A 16,315-nucleotide genomic window follows, 5' to 3' on the forward strand; every position below is an offset into this window, starting at 1 on the left:
AAAAATAACTAATTTGAAGATGATCAAAATTGAGGAAAAGAAAAAGTAAACAAAGCGTTAAAAACAAATGACAGGTACAGTTGGATACAAGCATTCCTGGCAACACCTCGCTCTAACTTCTATCAGTTGAGGGTACAATGAAGCACACCTTTCTGTCAATTTGCTGTACAATTGGCCGCACGACTTCCTGGCACACCTCACTCTAAGGAAATACTCCCTGTCATGCCCTTACTGTCCAGATGCTGTAGGGAGAGGTGGAAAAGGTGGTGGGTGTGCTAAATGCAGGAACTCGCCACGCAGTAAGGGTGTGATCGGGTGCACTGCCACAGAGCGAGGTGTGCCTGGAATTCACGTGTCCAACTGTACAATTGGCAGAAAGGTGTGCTTGATTGAACACTCAACTAATTATTATTATTATTATCATTATTATTATTATTACTTGCTAAGCTACAACCCTAGTTGGAAAAACAAGATGCTATAAGCCCAGGGGCCCCAACAGGGAAAATAACCCAGTGAGGAAAGGAAACAAGGAAAAATAATGTTTTAAGTGAATTCTAACCCAGATAGTGGAAGGCCATGTTATCATTTACAAAGGTTATGATACTATTCAAGGCTATTTTATTCATTTAGTTATGGTACATCTCTGACTGGGGTTCGAGTCCCGCTCAAACTCTTTAGTTCCTTTGGTCGCTGTAACTTCACCATTCTTGTGAGCTAAGGATTGGGGGTTTGGGGGAGCATATAGGTCTATCTGCTGTGTCATCAGAAGCTATTGCCTGGCTCTCCTTGGTACTAGTTTGGGTGGAGAGGGGGGCTTGGGCGCTGATCATATATATATATATATATATATATATATATATATATATATATATATATTTATATATATATATATATATATATATATATATATATATATATATACGGTATATATATATATATATATATATATATATATATATATATATATATATATATATATATATATATATATATATATATACATACACCGGTCTTTATATATATATATATATATATATATATATATATATATATATATATACGGTATATATATATATATATATATATATATATATATATATATATATATATATATATATACATACACCGGTCTTTATATATATATATATATATATATATATATATATATATATATATATATATATATATATATATATATATATACCAAAATATATATATAATCTGTCTTTAGGATATTGTCCTGTTTGATAGGGCAATGTCACTGCCCCTTGCCTCTGCCATTCATGAGGGGCCTTTAAACCTTTAAATAGCTGCTTAATGAAGTCATATTCTTTTCTGCAATCACTATAAATGGGCAACTTACAGTTATTGTAATAACCCATTTAAGGATTTTTTGGTTTTATAGACATTGGATCATTACAGATAACAGAATTGCTGACAAATTATCTGAGATAAAATTGATTTTAAAATCCATTACTTCTTAATACATCAAAGAGCGTAGTGAATTTTTTGCTAGATAAGATTAACGAGATTTGAATATAGGAATGCATAATGAACTTTGTGTTCGTATGTTTAAAGACCTCAAACTTCAAACGTAAAATACACAATAAACTTTACTCGAATGAAATATTAAGCAATTTCAGAGTTACACTGAGACATCTCAAAGTATCAGATAAAAAGCCCCCACCCCCCCACCCCCGCCCCCCCCCGCCCCCCCCCCCCCCCCCCACCCCCCCCCCCCGCCCCCCCCACCCCCCCACCCCCCCCAAAAAAGGAGGGGCTTTGAGCAAATGAAATCAGAGATGTGAAACCATATCCCTGCTCCATTCCTTTGACCTGTGTTCCATATAGGACGTATCTCTCCCGGCATGGCTTTTGCAAACAGTAATATAATTTAGGTTGGAAATTGCAGGCGCCTTTCCTTTGCCAATCCCATTTGAATTAGTCAGTAGTCATTTTAATGAATGTTTATAATGTTATTTACGATTCGAATTTATATTTATGACATATTCCAATATATTTTTTTTTTTTTTTTTTTTGACGGATTTAAATATCACTCTTTAAAAATGCTCGTGATATTCACCCAGCGTGGACGCAACGCATTAATTTCATAACAGATCGTCAAGGGGCTGTCAGCATTGATATAAATGATATTTGCTTGCAAGGGGGGGTGGGGGGGGCGTGCTGGTTTATGGACGCGGTTGGATGGTAGGTTTGGGGGGGGGGGGTGCGATGACAAGGCTTTTGATGGCTGGTGCAGCGGTTATCAAAATCGCCATCAAAAGATACAGATCGTAATAAACTTATTTTGATTTATATGACAAAAAATATTGCATTGTAAATAAATCGCGCTTGTGATTCATTAAAATTTTAGTAGAGCTCTTTTTTCTTATTTTTTATTTTTTTCTGTCCTGTCAAAGCAATTATTCTATCGCAAAATCTATGATTTATGATGTATCTATACAACCTGACAGCTAATTAAGGTTTAAGAAACAAAGGCGTTTTTATGGAACGTCTTTTGAAATAGTCGTAAATCTACCGCTTGAAGACATTTCTAATATATATATATATATATATATATATATATATATATATATATATATATATATATATATATATATATATATATATATATATATATATATATATATACATATATATGTATATATATGTATATATATATATATATATATATATATATATATATATATATATATATATATATATATATATATATATATATATATATATATATATATATATATTCAAATAAGCCATATATTTTATTATACATTAATGTCTGGATTCTCTTAACGCCCTTGGGATCAGAGCCTCAGGCGAAATCACACAAAGACAATCCCAAGTATTTGCAAATATCTTTGTTAATGGAATAAGTCTTATTGCGATGTCGTTTGTAATTAAACGATGTTTGTTTTTTTTTAGAAATTATATGATTGAAAGTAAGACATGAGCACGTGAACGACGCTTAGCATTTCATGGTCCAATTATTACAATAGCAAGAATTATCATTATCATCATCATTATCATCATCATAATGCAAAAGGAAAATTCCTTTTATGATACATGTTTCTGCCAGCATTCTAACCTTTAGGTTTATCTGTTGAGTCATCAGCAGCCATTGCCTGGCCCTCCTTGGTCATACCTTGGATGGAGAGGGGGCTTGGGCGCTGATCGTATGTATATAATGATCAGTCTCTAGGCCATTGTCCTGCTTGATAGGGTAATGTCACTGTCCCTTGCCTCTGCCAGACCACTTGGCTAACAAGAGAGATAAAAGTTGGTTACAACTCTCCAATACATATTCCTGTCAAAGTCCGATTTGTAATTAGGTTGGAAATCACCGCATCTCTATTGATAGCGGCTGTTAAATTTGAAACAAGAAGCTGTTTATGTTTGTTTATGTTACACAGACGTCACTTTCAAATTGTTAAATTATTAAGCCAAAAATAGTTTTATATATCAAATTCACTCTACCTCAGGGTCACGGGGTCATCAGAATCGAAATATAGCTGACAGTTGATTTCCCCATAGGTCTGTGTGACCGAGGCTGAGTGAATTCCATATCAAAAGGTAATTGTGGCTTATTAGTTGAAAAAATATGAAAGTCACTTATGTTGGTACCAAAATCTATCATTAAACCCGTAAACACCTATGTGTTACAAATTTACCCAGTTTGCTATCACGGTGCAGATTACTTCATTTCGATTCTAAATACGTATATATATATATATATATATATATATATATATATATATATATATATATATATATATATATATATATATATATATATATATATATACTGTATATATATACATATATATACATATATATATATATGAGGCCTATGCGAGGAGAAGGTACATTCGCCACAAAATGAAAAGTGGAGAAAAACGCGTTTAAAGTTTTCAAAATGTAAAATATCATAGCAACCTTATGTTTGTGTTTACAACAAAATATTTTATACAAAAATGAAGCTTGATGTGTGTACTTTTTTATCTAAATAGTTAATAAAACGCGATTTTCTCCAATTTTCATTTTGTGGCGAATGTACCTTCTCTTCGCATAGGCCTCATATATATATATATATATATATATATATATATATATATATATATATATATATATATATATATTTATATACTGTATATATATATACATATATATATATATATATATATATATATATATATATATATATATGTAAATATATATATATATATATATATATATATATATATATATATATATATATATATAGTCAACCTTTAGGGCATTGTCCTGCTTGCTAGGGCAATGCCACTGTCCTTTGCCTCTGCCATTCATGAGCGGCCTTTAAACCTTTAAGAAGTTACCTAAAGCTTCATAGAAATAAACTTCACCATTAAAATTTCATTTTTCTGGATGTTTCATTCGCGAATATATTTCCAAAATAACCATTTCCAAAAAATATTGGAAGATATTGCACAAAAGCAGTTTCATCTTGGTCATATTTTTTACAACTATTCCCAGATAAAAAAAAAAAAAAAAAAAAAAAAAAAAAAAAAAAAAAAAAAAAACTTTTGTTTATGTAAACAAAACTGACAGAGCTTACGAATGTTTACAAAAACAATAAATATTTCGTTTTCATGTAACAAAAGCGGTCGGGGAAAAAAAGGGGGGAAATATGAAGTAAAAATACAAATATCGAAAGGCCTCAAAGTGCAGAGAAATGCAGATACAGTAAATATGCGTAAAATGGAGAAAAGATTACACAAAAAAATAAAAAATAAAATAAAAAAAAGTTGGGGCCAACTTAAAAGCTACAACTTGTCTTTTTTTTTTTTTTTTTTTTTTTTTTTTTAAAAACAGAATCCGCAAGGTTGAAATACTGTGCATCTCAACATTTCGACAAAAAAAAAAAAAAAAAATCGGATGATAAAATTTCCAGCGAAAAATGCATTATTTGATTTCAGGAAGCTCTCCATGGTTCTAAAATTATGCAAGTTTTCACCGCTTTTTGTTTTGTATCTTTTTTTTTTTCCAGGATTGAATGTACAGCTGAAACTGTTATTCATTATGGAGACATTGTTCTCCTATTAGTATTTGTTGCCAGTAGAACGGTAGCCTTTTATAATGTACAGATTTGCAAAACAGATTTAATTTCTATTTTATTTTTCGGAAAAAAATAATTTCGTTTTGGAACAGGAAGATGAGTCCAACTTCACTAGAGAGGAAATAAACCCCTTGCCCTTCCCAGCACTACTGCGTTCGTATATATCCCAAGGGACACAGCACGACAAAACTCCTCTTTCCTGTGATGTTTCAAATGTATGTGTTTGTCAGGAGAGAGAGAGAGAGAGAGAGAGAGAGAGAGAGAGAGAGAGAGAGAGAGAGAGAGAGAGAGAGATTGCATGTTCTTATATGCGATTTTTTTTTTTTTAATGCTGTGTCAAGAAGAGACAATTAAAGTTGATGCCTCATTAGAGCAAACAGTTCAAAATCTTAAATAAAGAAGATTGTATATAAGTAGTCACGTGGTTTACATTTATTTGTGTACGAGCAACCATGGTGTATACCTGTACACTCTTAGAGTTTACATATGTCTGCGTGCATGAGCTAGTGTGAGTGCATTGTGTACCAACCGTGTGTCACACGATCGTACATAGTAACGACATTTCATTTTGTGTATATATTATGCTTGTATCTTCGCTCTCCCCTCGCACTGACAAGAACCTGAAATAACATGTCTGTTTTTCTCACCGTTAACTGTTAATCTGTGCGGTGTCGGTTGAACATGAAATTGCCTGTTATGTCTTTTGTGCCCTTTTTGCCTGGAGTGTATGTATATGAAAATGGATGTTCTGTAATAAAGTCACTCAGTTGCTTTCATCCTGCCTTTGAATCACAACCTTCTCTCGGCCCGTCACAATTGGCAATATAATTACCACTGCCAACGAAGTTGCGAGGAGGTTATGTTTTTGCCCCTGTTTGTCTGTTTATTTGTTTATGAACAGCTTCCTGGCCACAATTTTACTCATAGAGTAGTGGACCTTTCAAGGATTGATTGTTATGCTGAGACGAGGAAGCGATTCAATTTTGAAAGTCCTAGGTCAAAGGTCAAGGTCAAGATCGAGCAAAAGGTCGACCGAATTAACTCTAAGGCAAGCTGATTTCGAGAAATAAGCTACCGTGGCGGAGGAATGCACCCAGAATGCTTTCCCAAATTAACCCTAGGACAAGCTGGTTTCCAGATATAAGCTACCGTGGCGGAGGTCTGCACCCAGAATGCTTTCCTACTTTTCTATGAAATCATGATACTTCTATACGAGAATTAAAGAACTGCTCCAACCTCCTCCCCTCCGAGCCACAGCTCCAAGAAGGTTATATTTATGAAAACTACTCCACATCTCGTTAAACCACACAAGTTCATCGCAAATTATTCGTCTTTATGCCATCGTCTATCCTAGACATCCGTTGTTATCAAGTTTTGTCTTCAGCACATCTGATTCCCTGAAGAAGACATTTTTGTTTCCCTGAAGATAGCATCTTTGTTTTCCCGAAGATAGCATCTTTGTTTCTTTGAAGATAGCATCTTTGTTTCTTTGAAGATAGCATCTTTGTTACCCTGAAGATGACATCTTTGTTTCTTTGAAGATAGCATCTTTGTTTCTTTGAAGATAGCATCTTTGTTTTTTTGAAGATAGCATCTTTGTTTCATTGAAGATAGCATCTTTGTTTCTTTGAAGATAGCATCTTTGTTTCTTTGAAGATAGCATCTTTGTTTTTTTGAAGATAGCATCTTTGTTTCATTGAAGATAGCATCTTTGTTTCATTGAAGATAGCATCTTTGTTTCTTTGAAGATAGCATCTTTGTTTTTTTGAAGATAGCATCTTTGTTTCTTTGAAGATAGCATCTTTGTTTTTTTGAAGATAGCATCTTTGTTTCATTGAAGATAGCATCTTTGTTTCTTTGAAGATAGCATCTTTGTTTCTTTGAAGATAGCATCTTTGTTTTTTTGAAGATAGCATCTTTGTTTCATTGAAGATAGCATCTTTGTTTCTTTGAAGATAGCATCTTTGTTTCATTGAAGATAGCATCTTTGTTTCTTTGAAGATAGCATCTTTGTTTCATTGAAGATAGCATCTTTGTTTCATTGAAGATAGCATCTTTGTTTCTTTGAAGATAGCATCTTTGTTTTTTTGAAGATAGCATCTTTGTTTCATTGAAGATAGCATCTTTGTTTCTTTGAAGATAGCATCTTTGTTTCTTTGAAGATAGCATCTTTGTTTCATTGAAGATAGCATCTTTGTTTCTTTGAAGATAGCATCTTTGTTTCTTTGAAGATAGCATCTATGTTTTTTTGAAGATAGCATCTTTGTTTCATTGAAGATAGCATCTTTGTTTCTTTGAAGATAGCATCTTTGTTTCTTTGAAGATAGCATCTTTGTTTTTTTGAAGATAGCATCTTTGTTTCATTGAAGATAGCATCTTTGTTTCTTTGAAGATAGCATCTTTGTTTCTTTGAAGATAGCATCTTTGTTTTTTTGAAGATAGCATCTTTGTTTCATTGAAGATAGCATCTTTGTTTCTTTGAAGATAGCATCTTTGTTTCTTTGAAGATAGCATCTTTGTTTCATTGAAGATAGCATCTTTGTTTCTTTGAAGATAGCATCTTTGTTTCTTTGAAGATAGCATCTTTGTTTTTTTGAAGATAGCATCTTTGTTTCATTGAAGATAGCATCTTTGTTTCATTGAAGATAGCATCTTTGTTTCTTTGAAGATAGCATCTTTGTTTCATTGAAGATAGCATCTTTGTTTCTTTGAAGATAGCATCTTTGTTTCATTGAAGATAGCATCTTTGTTTCTTTGAAGATAGCATCTTTGTTTTTTTGAAGATAGCATCTTTGTTTCATTGAAGATAGCATCTTTGTTTCTTTGAAGATAGCATCTTTGTTTCATTGAAGATAGCATCTTTGTTTCTTTGAAGATAGCATCTTTGTTTCTTTGAAGATAGCATCTTTGTTTCTTTGAAGATAGCATCTTTGTTTCTTTGAAGATAGCATCTTTGTTTCATTGAAGATAGCATCTTTGTTTCTTTGAAGATAGCATCTTTGTTTCTTTGAAGATAGCATCTTTGTTTCATTGAAGATAGCATCTTTGTTTCATTGAAGATAGCATCTTTGTTTCTTTGAAGATAGCATCTTTGTTTCATTGAAGATAGCATCTTTGTTTCTTTGAAGATAGCATCTTTGTTTCTTTGAAGATAGCATCTTTGTTTCATTGAAGATAGCATCTTTGTTTCTTTGAAGATAGCATCTTTGTTTCTTTGAAGATAGCATCTTTGTTTCATTGAAGATAGCATCTTTGTTTCTTTGAAGATAGCATCTTTGTTTCATTGAAGATAGCATCTTTGTTTCATTGAAGATAGCATCTTTGTTACCCTGAAGATGACATCTTTTTTTCTGAGGATAACATCTCTGTTTCCCTGTGGAGGGCATCTCTTTTTCACTGTGGAGGGCATCTCTTTTTCACTGTGGAGGGCATCTCTTTTTCACTGTGGAGGGCATCTCTGTTTCCCTGAAGATGACATCTCTATTTTATCTGAAGATGTCATCTCTGTCTCCCTGTGGATGGTAGATCCATTTCCCTGTGGAGGGCATCTTTTTTTCACTGTGGATGGCCTCTCTGTTTCCCTATGGAGGGCATCTCTTTTTCACTGTGGATGGCCTCTCTGTTTCCCTGTGGAGGGCATCTCTTTTTCACTGTGGATGGCCTCTCTGTTTCCCTGTGGAGGGCATCTCTTTTTCACTGTGGATGGCCTCTCTGTTTCCCTGTGGAGGGCATCTCTTTTTCACTGTGGATGGCCTCTCTGTTTCCCTGTGGAGGGCATCTCTTTTTCACTGTGGATGGCATCTCTGTTTCCCTGTGGAGGGCATCTCTTTTTCACTGTGGATGGCATCTCTGTTTCCCTGTGGAGGGCATCTCTTTTTCACTGTGGAGGGCATCTCTGTTTCCCTGAAGATGACATCTCTATTTTATCTGAAGATGGCCTCTCTGGTTTCCTGTGGAGGGCATCTGTTTCCTTGTGGATGTCTCCTCACCATATAGGGGAGATTACATGTCAGAACTTTGTATTATTTCTCTCTCATTTGTAAAAATTGAAAACATTATTTTTCATCAATATTTGTATTAACATCTTAATCAGACCCAAATTTACTTAAAACATGTAACCCCCGACTGACCCCCTCCAACACCACCTTGACACCCCCCCCCCCCCCCTTCCCCACCCCAAGCAATAGATCTGCATTAATCTCTTCCATTCCTCTCGGGATCTCATCATTGTGTCCCTTTCAACACCGACATAAAAAAAAACAGTAACAACCAAAAGAGATTATCTCCTTTTATCTTCGGATAGTTTTTACACTTTTTCAGATGAGAGGTGTCTCAAAGGCTTTGCCTTCATTATAAACTTCTTCAAGGCGTAATGAATAAAACTCCTCGCCAACATTAGGTCCCCACATTATGCCACTCGTTAATGATACACGCGGAAAGAACGAAAATAGGTCCTTGGAATTTTTTTTCGTCTCAGAAGGATAGATTATATAAGCCTCTATTTTTAGTTTTCATTATTATTATCTTCATTGAACTTGAAGCAAATTTATGTTATTTTTTTTTTTTTTGAGTGGCATACTTAGTATACCATTAAAACAACAAAGCATTGTAATTTTAATTAATTACCAATTATGTTGTATTGAAAATTCTATTTTCTAATTATTCACATTATAAAAGGAACCACTAGTTTCTGCAAGAATATGAAAACAAATAAAAGATCTTTCAAGTGTACAGTGTACCCTAAAAGTCCTTCAACTTCTTCCAGTCATAACGAACAAACATTGAAGATGCAATTATGCCACGAGTCAAAATCTCCAAAGATCTTAGAATACCTTGACGCAATCAAAGAGTATTTCAGATGGCTTGAATTGTTCGTCTTAAATAACTGGAGACACTTTACTTCAAGTTCATGCTGGGGATATTAATAGCTGCAAAGTAAGAGAAAATTACGGGGGTAGCTGTTTTTATTAAGCTGATTAGACGTGCCTCAATGGCATTATATACATTACAATGACGTGGAATTGGAATTGAAGATTACAATGACGTGGAATTGGAATTGAAGAATTGAAAGAGGGGTCTGATGTAACCCTCTAGAACCAGACCTTGGCTGTCACAAATGCTGGATGTCATTATTATTATTATTATTATTTTTATCATTATTATTATTATTATTATTATTATTATTATTATTATTATCATTATTATTATTATTAGTATTAGTATTAGTATTATTATTAGCTAAGAAACCCTAGTTGGAAAAGCAAGATGCCATAAGCCCAAGGGTTCCAACAAGGAAAATAGCCCAGTGAGGAAAGGAAATAAGGAAATAGGTAAACGATATAAGAAGTCATGAACAATTAAAATGATTTATTGAAAAAAAAAAAAACATTAACAAAGATGATCTTGTTTGCGAAGTATGGACACATTACCAAATATCAATAAAAATTTTATTTGGGTTTTGCATTTGAAGGGTAATATTGTCTGTGGCGAAATCCCTATATATATATATATATATATATATATATATATATATATATATATATATATATATATATATATATATATATATATATATATATATATATACATACATATATATATATATATATATATATATATATATATATATATATATATATATATATATATATATATATATATATATATATATATATATATATCATACACACGATCACGATTACAGACTAAACTAGAAGGCACTCAATGGAGTGCAGACCTCCCCCGCTGCCGCTTATTTCTCGACCCTTTGCTTGACCTTTGACCTTAACATGTATCAATTGGCGTGGATTTTGATACACACAAATATGAACCAAGTTTGAAGTCTCTGTGACAACGATGTTCAAACATATGGCTGATTACGTGAATTGTACATTTGGCTTGACCATGACCTTGTTCTTTAACCTTGACCTTCAAAAACTTAATCATTTACAGCTTTTTATATAACAATTAATCCTTACATGTCCTCTTACTCTATGATTAAAATTGTGCCCTGGAAGCTGTTCTCAAACAAACAAACACACACAAACATGCACAGTGGGTAAAACATAACCTCATTCCAACTTCATTGGCGTAGGTTATTATCATGCTCTTTCTTTTCTTTTAATTATGTGTGATGATTTATGATCTATTTCATACTCTGTAACGACACAATTATCATGCTCTTTCTTTTCCTTGAATTCTTTGTAGGTGGTCGCCTGAATGGATTACATTTTCAAGGTAAAATTCCGTATCTTGACAATTGCCTTGATTTATAAGTATATTCGAAGTAAGTATGTTTGATAAAAATCTGAAGTGAATGAACGTTGTTTCTTAAGATTTTGAATTTTGTACATAATATATTGTATGATGGATTTCCACACACAGATTCTGTTCCAAAAATTTTCTCCGGTATGCTAATTATACAATCTTCTCTACCACCTTTCCATAGAGTATCTCATTGGACTTGTAACATTTCCAAATTCGAAAAACCTTATTAGCCATTCAATTTCACTTTCCATCTCCTATTACAGCACCTCATTACTAATCCCATCTTCTTAGGGGGCTTTCCATATCTCCACACTTCATTGGCCTCTACATCCGCAGAAACAATCTCAGAATTAAAAGGAAAAAGTGATTTTTTTTACGTCCTCGTACGCTTAACAGTATTAAAGCCGTCAGCTCAACCAACATCATTGTTTAATATATATATATATATATATATATATATATATATATATATATATATATATATATATATATATATATATATATATATATATATATAAATATCTTTTATGACATTCATTTACTCATTAAATTGTTAGGTTTCATATTCTTCACTATTCGTCTTGAACATATCAATTCTGTTTATTTTGCACATTCCATATTTCGGGGACTAAAATATAGTAGAAAGTTTTCAGTTCTACAATAATCTTAAACTATTATATGTTTATATATTTACATAGGCTGTATAATATATATATATATATATATATATATATATATATATATATATATATATATATATATATATATATATATATATATATATATATGTTATAATATATGTATGTATATATGTAAATATTATAACATCTATATATATATATATATATATATATATATATATATATATATATATATATATATATATATATATATATATATATATATATTATAATATTCATATATTATAATATATGTATATATATATGTGTGTGTAACTAATATACAAAATATATTTATAAAGTGTGTTTATTTATTTAACATTGTTGTAGAATTAAAATCTTTATAAGCCATCCGACTTATTGTTAAGTATTGAATTACACAATTATATACTGAATGTGTCCGTACACATAATTCCAAAATATGAGTGTAAAAAGAAATAGAGGTTTATAAACATCTTTTTACCTTCTAACTCTCATTGTTAATACAATAGCCTTCATAGTCATAAGCAGGATATTATATGCAAATGTACACTGTTAAAAACTTGCCGTAAAAAACAGTAAAATTCCTGGAATAAATATTGCCAGGTATTTACCGTTTAAAAAACGGATATATTGACGTTTAAGGAGTGAAATTACGGTCACCAGGCCGTAAAAGTTAATAACAAAGTAAGGTAAAATTACGGTCGCCTGTATTTTACCGAAATATGGCTGAGATCTGTGTATTTTTACGGAGAATTTCTTATAAAAAATCCTGTAACAAATATTTCCAGGCATTTACCGTTTTAAAAACAGATATATTGACGTTAAGGAGTAATATTATGTTCACAAACCCGTAAAAGATAATGACAAAGTAGTGTAAAAATTACGTTCGTCTTTATTTTACTGAAACACGTCTGAGAACAGTAAATTCTTACGAAGAATTTCCGATTAAAATTCGTTTTTTTTTTTTCTGTCGTCTTTATTTTACTGAAATACGGCCAAGAACAGTATATTCTTACGAAGAATTTCCGATTAAAATTACTGTGTTTTTTGGTCGTCTTTATTTTACTGAAATACGGCTGAGAACAGTATATTCTTACGAAGAATTTCCGATTAAAATTACTGGTTTTTTTTTCGGTCGTCTTTATTTTACTGAAATACGGCTGAAAACAGTATATTCTTACGAAGCATTTCCGATTAAAATTAGTTTTTTTTTTTTTTTTTTTTTTTTCGGGCGTCCTTATTCTACTGAAATACGACTGAGAACAGCATATTCTTACGGAGATTTTTTTTTCTTTTTTTCATTGTATCTTGAAATAAAAAAGTTTCTGAACTACGAGTTCACTACCACCACCCCCACCCCCCTCCCCCTACACACACACACACACACACACACTCACACACACGTAAAAAATAAACAAAAGAAATCAGAATAAATAAACTTCAAAGCGGGTGATTCAAGTTCAAAGAACCTACCATTATTTCATCAAAGCTTTATCTAATCTAATTTATATACAGTAATCACCGATGTGGGAAATTACATGGATGGTACAGATGAACTGTTTTGCTCCAAGTTTAAATTCGAAATATGTTAATGAGGTTCTAGCTTCATTTCACTTCATGTAAACATGATTACTTATTTACAGACGAACTGAGTTTTTTATGCTTGAGGTTTTAAAAGAGCAAAGAAGTCTATCAAAAACAATGAGATGTTTGAAAAACATAATGAAATTACATTATTATTTTTCTAAACCAGAGTTATATTGAAATTTTCATAAATAAAATAAATGCGACTGTTTTTTTTTTTTCTTTTTTTTTTTTTTTTTTAAGGGACATATCTTCCAACTGCACATAATGTATTCTTTAAAATACTAAATTATGCAGCCTGTTATTCCTATTTTTCCACAATAAATTTTTTTAGGAATTATTTTATACGATATTCCTACCCATACCCAGTTTTGTGGTAACGTGTTCGCCCGCCATTCACATGGCAGCAGATCGGTCCCAGCCCGGGATCGTGAGTTTAAGATTTTTACTGGGGAGGTCACTGCTATGGTTGGGCACCACATTGGGGGGTTGGGGTTTCCTGGCTGACGTTCTGGTGAGCATCTATTCTGATGAAACTGGAAATGAGACCAAACATTTTTAACCTTTAACTATTTTTTTTTCTCTTAAATATATCTTCCTTATAAATTTAACCATCTTGAAACATTTCAAAGATATTCTAAATAAAATCAAGACTTAAAATAACAGCTCCAGTATATTCACAGAATATTTTTTTTTTCTTTTAGATAATATTTATCCCGTATTATGGAGTTATTTCACATGCTAACACACTTCCACTCATGGGGTTGAACAAACAAAGCTGTTCGTTCCATATAAAATGATATATACAGTGAATTATAAAGTCAATTTGGAAGAAATAAAAATCAACTTTGTTTTTCCTCCAAAAAGCAGGCCATTTTATACAAAGCAGTATATATATATATATATATATATATATATATATATATATATATATATATATATATATATATATATATATATTTATAATAAATTTGGAAAAATCAAAATAAAACTTTGTTTCTTCTTCCAAAAAAAACAGTTCATTTCATACTGAAAAATGCATAAAATATATAGTAACTCTGGAAAAATAAAACCAAAACTTGGCTTTGCTTTATTGTCATGAAACATTGCCTGGCATTCCCTGGTCCTAGCTTGGGAGGAGAAGGGCTTGTGGCGCTGATCATATGAATATATGGTCAGTCTAGGGCATTGTCACTGTCCCTTACCTCTGCCATTCATGAGTGACCTTTAAACCTTTATACCAAAGGAACCTTCCTGATAAGAAAATCATCCAACCAAAGAGGTAGTGGCCTATTGGAAACATCCCTGCCTGGCGATCGTATGACTGGGGTTCGAGTCCCGCTCAAACTCCATTATTTCTTGTGTCTGCGACCTCACTTTCTTTTGAGCTAAGGATGGGGGTTTGGGGAGCTTAAAGGTTTATCTGCTGAGTCATTAGCAGCCATTGCCTGGCCCTCCTTGATCCCAGCTTGGATGTAGAGTGGGCTTGGGCACTGATCATACATATGGTCAGTCTCTAGGGCATTGTCCTACTTGCTAGGGCAATGTCACTGGTTATTGCCTCTGCCATTCATGAGCGACCCTTAAACATTCAAAAGGCTTTATAAGTCTTCGACAACGAGTAATGTTAGTGTAGCTTACAAAATCCATATAGGGAAAACAAGGCAAAAATTTCCAAAAAGTAATATAAAAAAAAAGAACACTTGGTAATAGCAATTTGAGACATCCACAAAAGAAGCAAAAAAAAATTAAATGAAAAAAAGAATAAATCCAAAAAGTTATATAAGAAAACAGTTGGTAACAGCAATTTGAGACATCCACAAAAGAAGCCCCGCCCCCCCCCCAAAAAAAAAAAGAATAATTATTAAATGTAAGAAAAAAAATCCGAAATGTTATACAAGAAAAACAGTAGGGAACAGAAATTTAAGACGTCCACAAAAGAAGCCCCCCAAAAAACAAAAAAATAAAAAAGAATTTTTAAATGTAAAAAAAATCGATTTCCGCCTCGAGTCTCCCTCACTTCTCCATCAATGCTTCTCTCCCTTTTCCATTCCCCCATCACCTCCTTTCCCAAAACCAGGAAAAGAGGGGATGCAGGGCTATACAGGGTGTTGATGAGGAAGTTGCCCCTCCCCTCCCCCCCTCCCCTCCTTTGGGATTTGGTTATCGATGGAGTTTAAATGGGAAATTGCCCTCAGGCACAGCGTCACGCTCTCATTTCCCCTCTGAGAGACGCCTACGAAAACTTGATCCTGGACTGTCATTCCCCTCGGAAATCCAACCGCAGTCTTTTACCCCCTTTTTTTTAGATGGAACATGAAGGGGAGGAGAACGGAGCAGTCGCATTGACAAAGACAGTTTTAAGAGGAATGCCAGTTTGCATTATAGAGGTTATGTTTTGTATGTATATGTATATTTAAATATATATATATATATATATATATATATATATATATATATATATATATATATATATGCATATATGATTAAATAGATATGCCTATATATATATATATATATATATATATATATATATATATATATATATATATATATATACATACATACATACATATATATACATAAATTGAATGTATATATAGAGTATATATACACAGAAATACGCATTTATATATGCACATACGTGTATATATATATATATATATATATATATATATATATATAT

Source organism: Palaemon carinicauda, chromosome 41 (assembly GCF_036898095.1).
Source record: "Palaemon carinicauda isolate YSFRI2023 chromosome 41, ASM3689809v2, whole genome shotgun sequence".
NCBI lineage: Eukaryota > Metazoa > Arthropoda > Malacostraca > Decapoda > Palaemonidae > Palaemon > Palaemon carinicauda.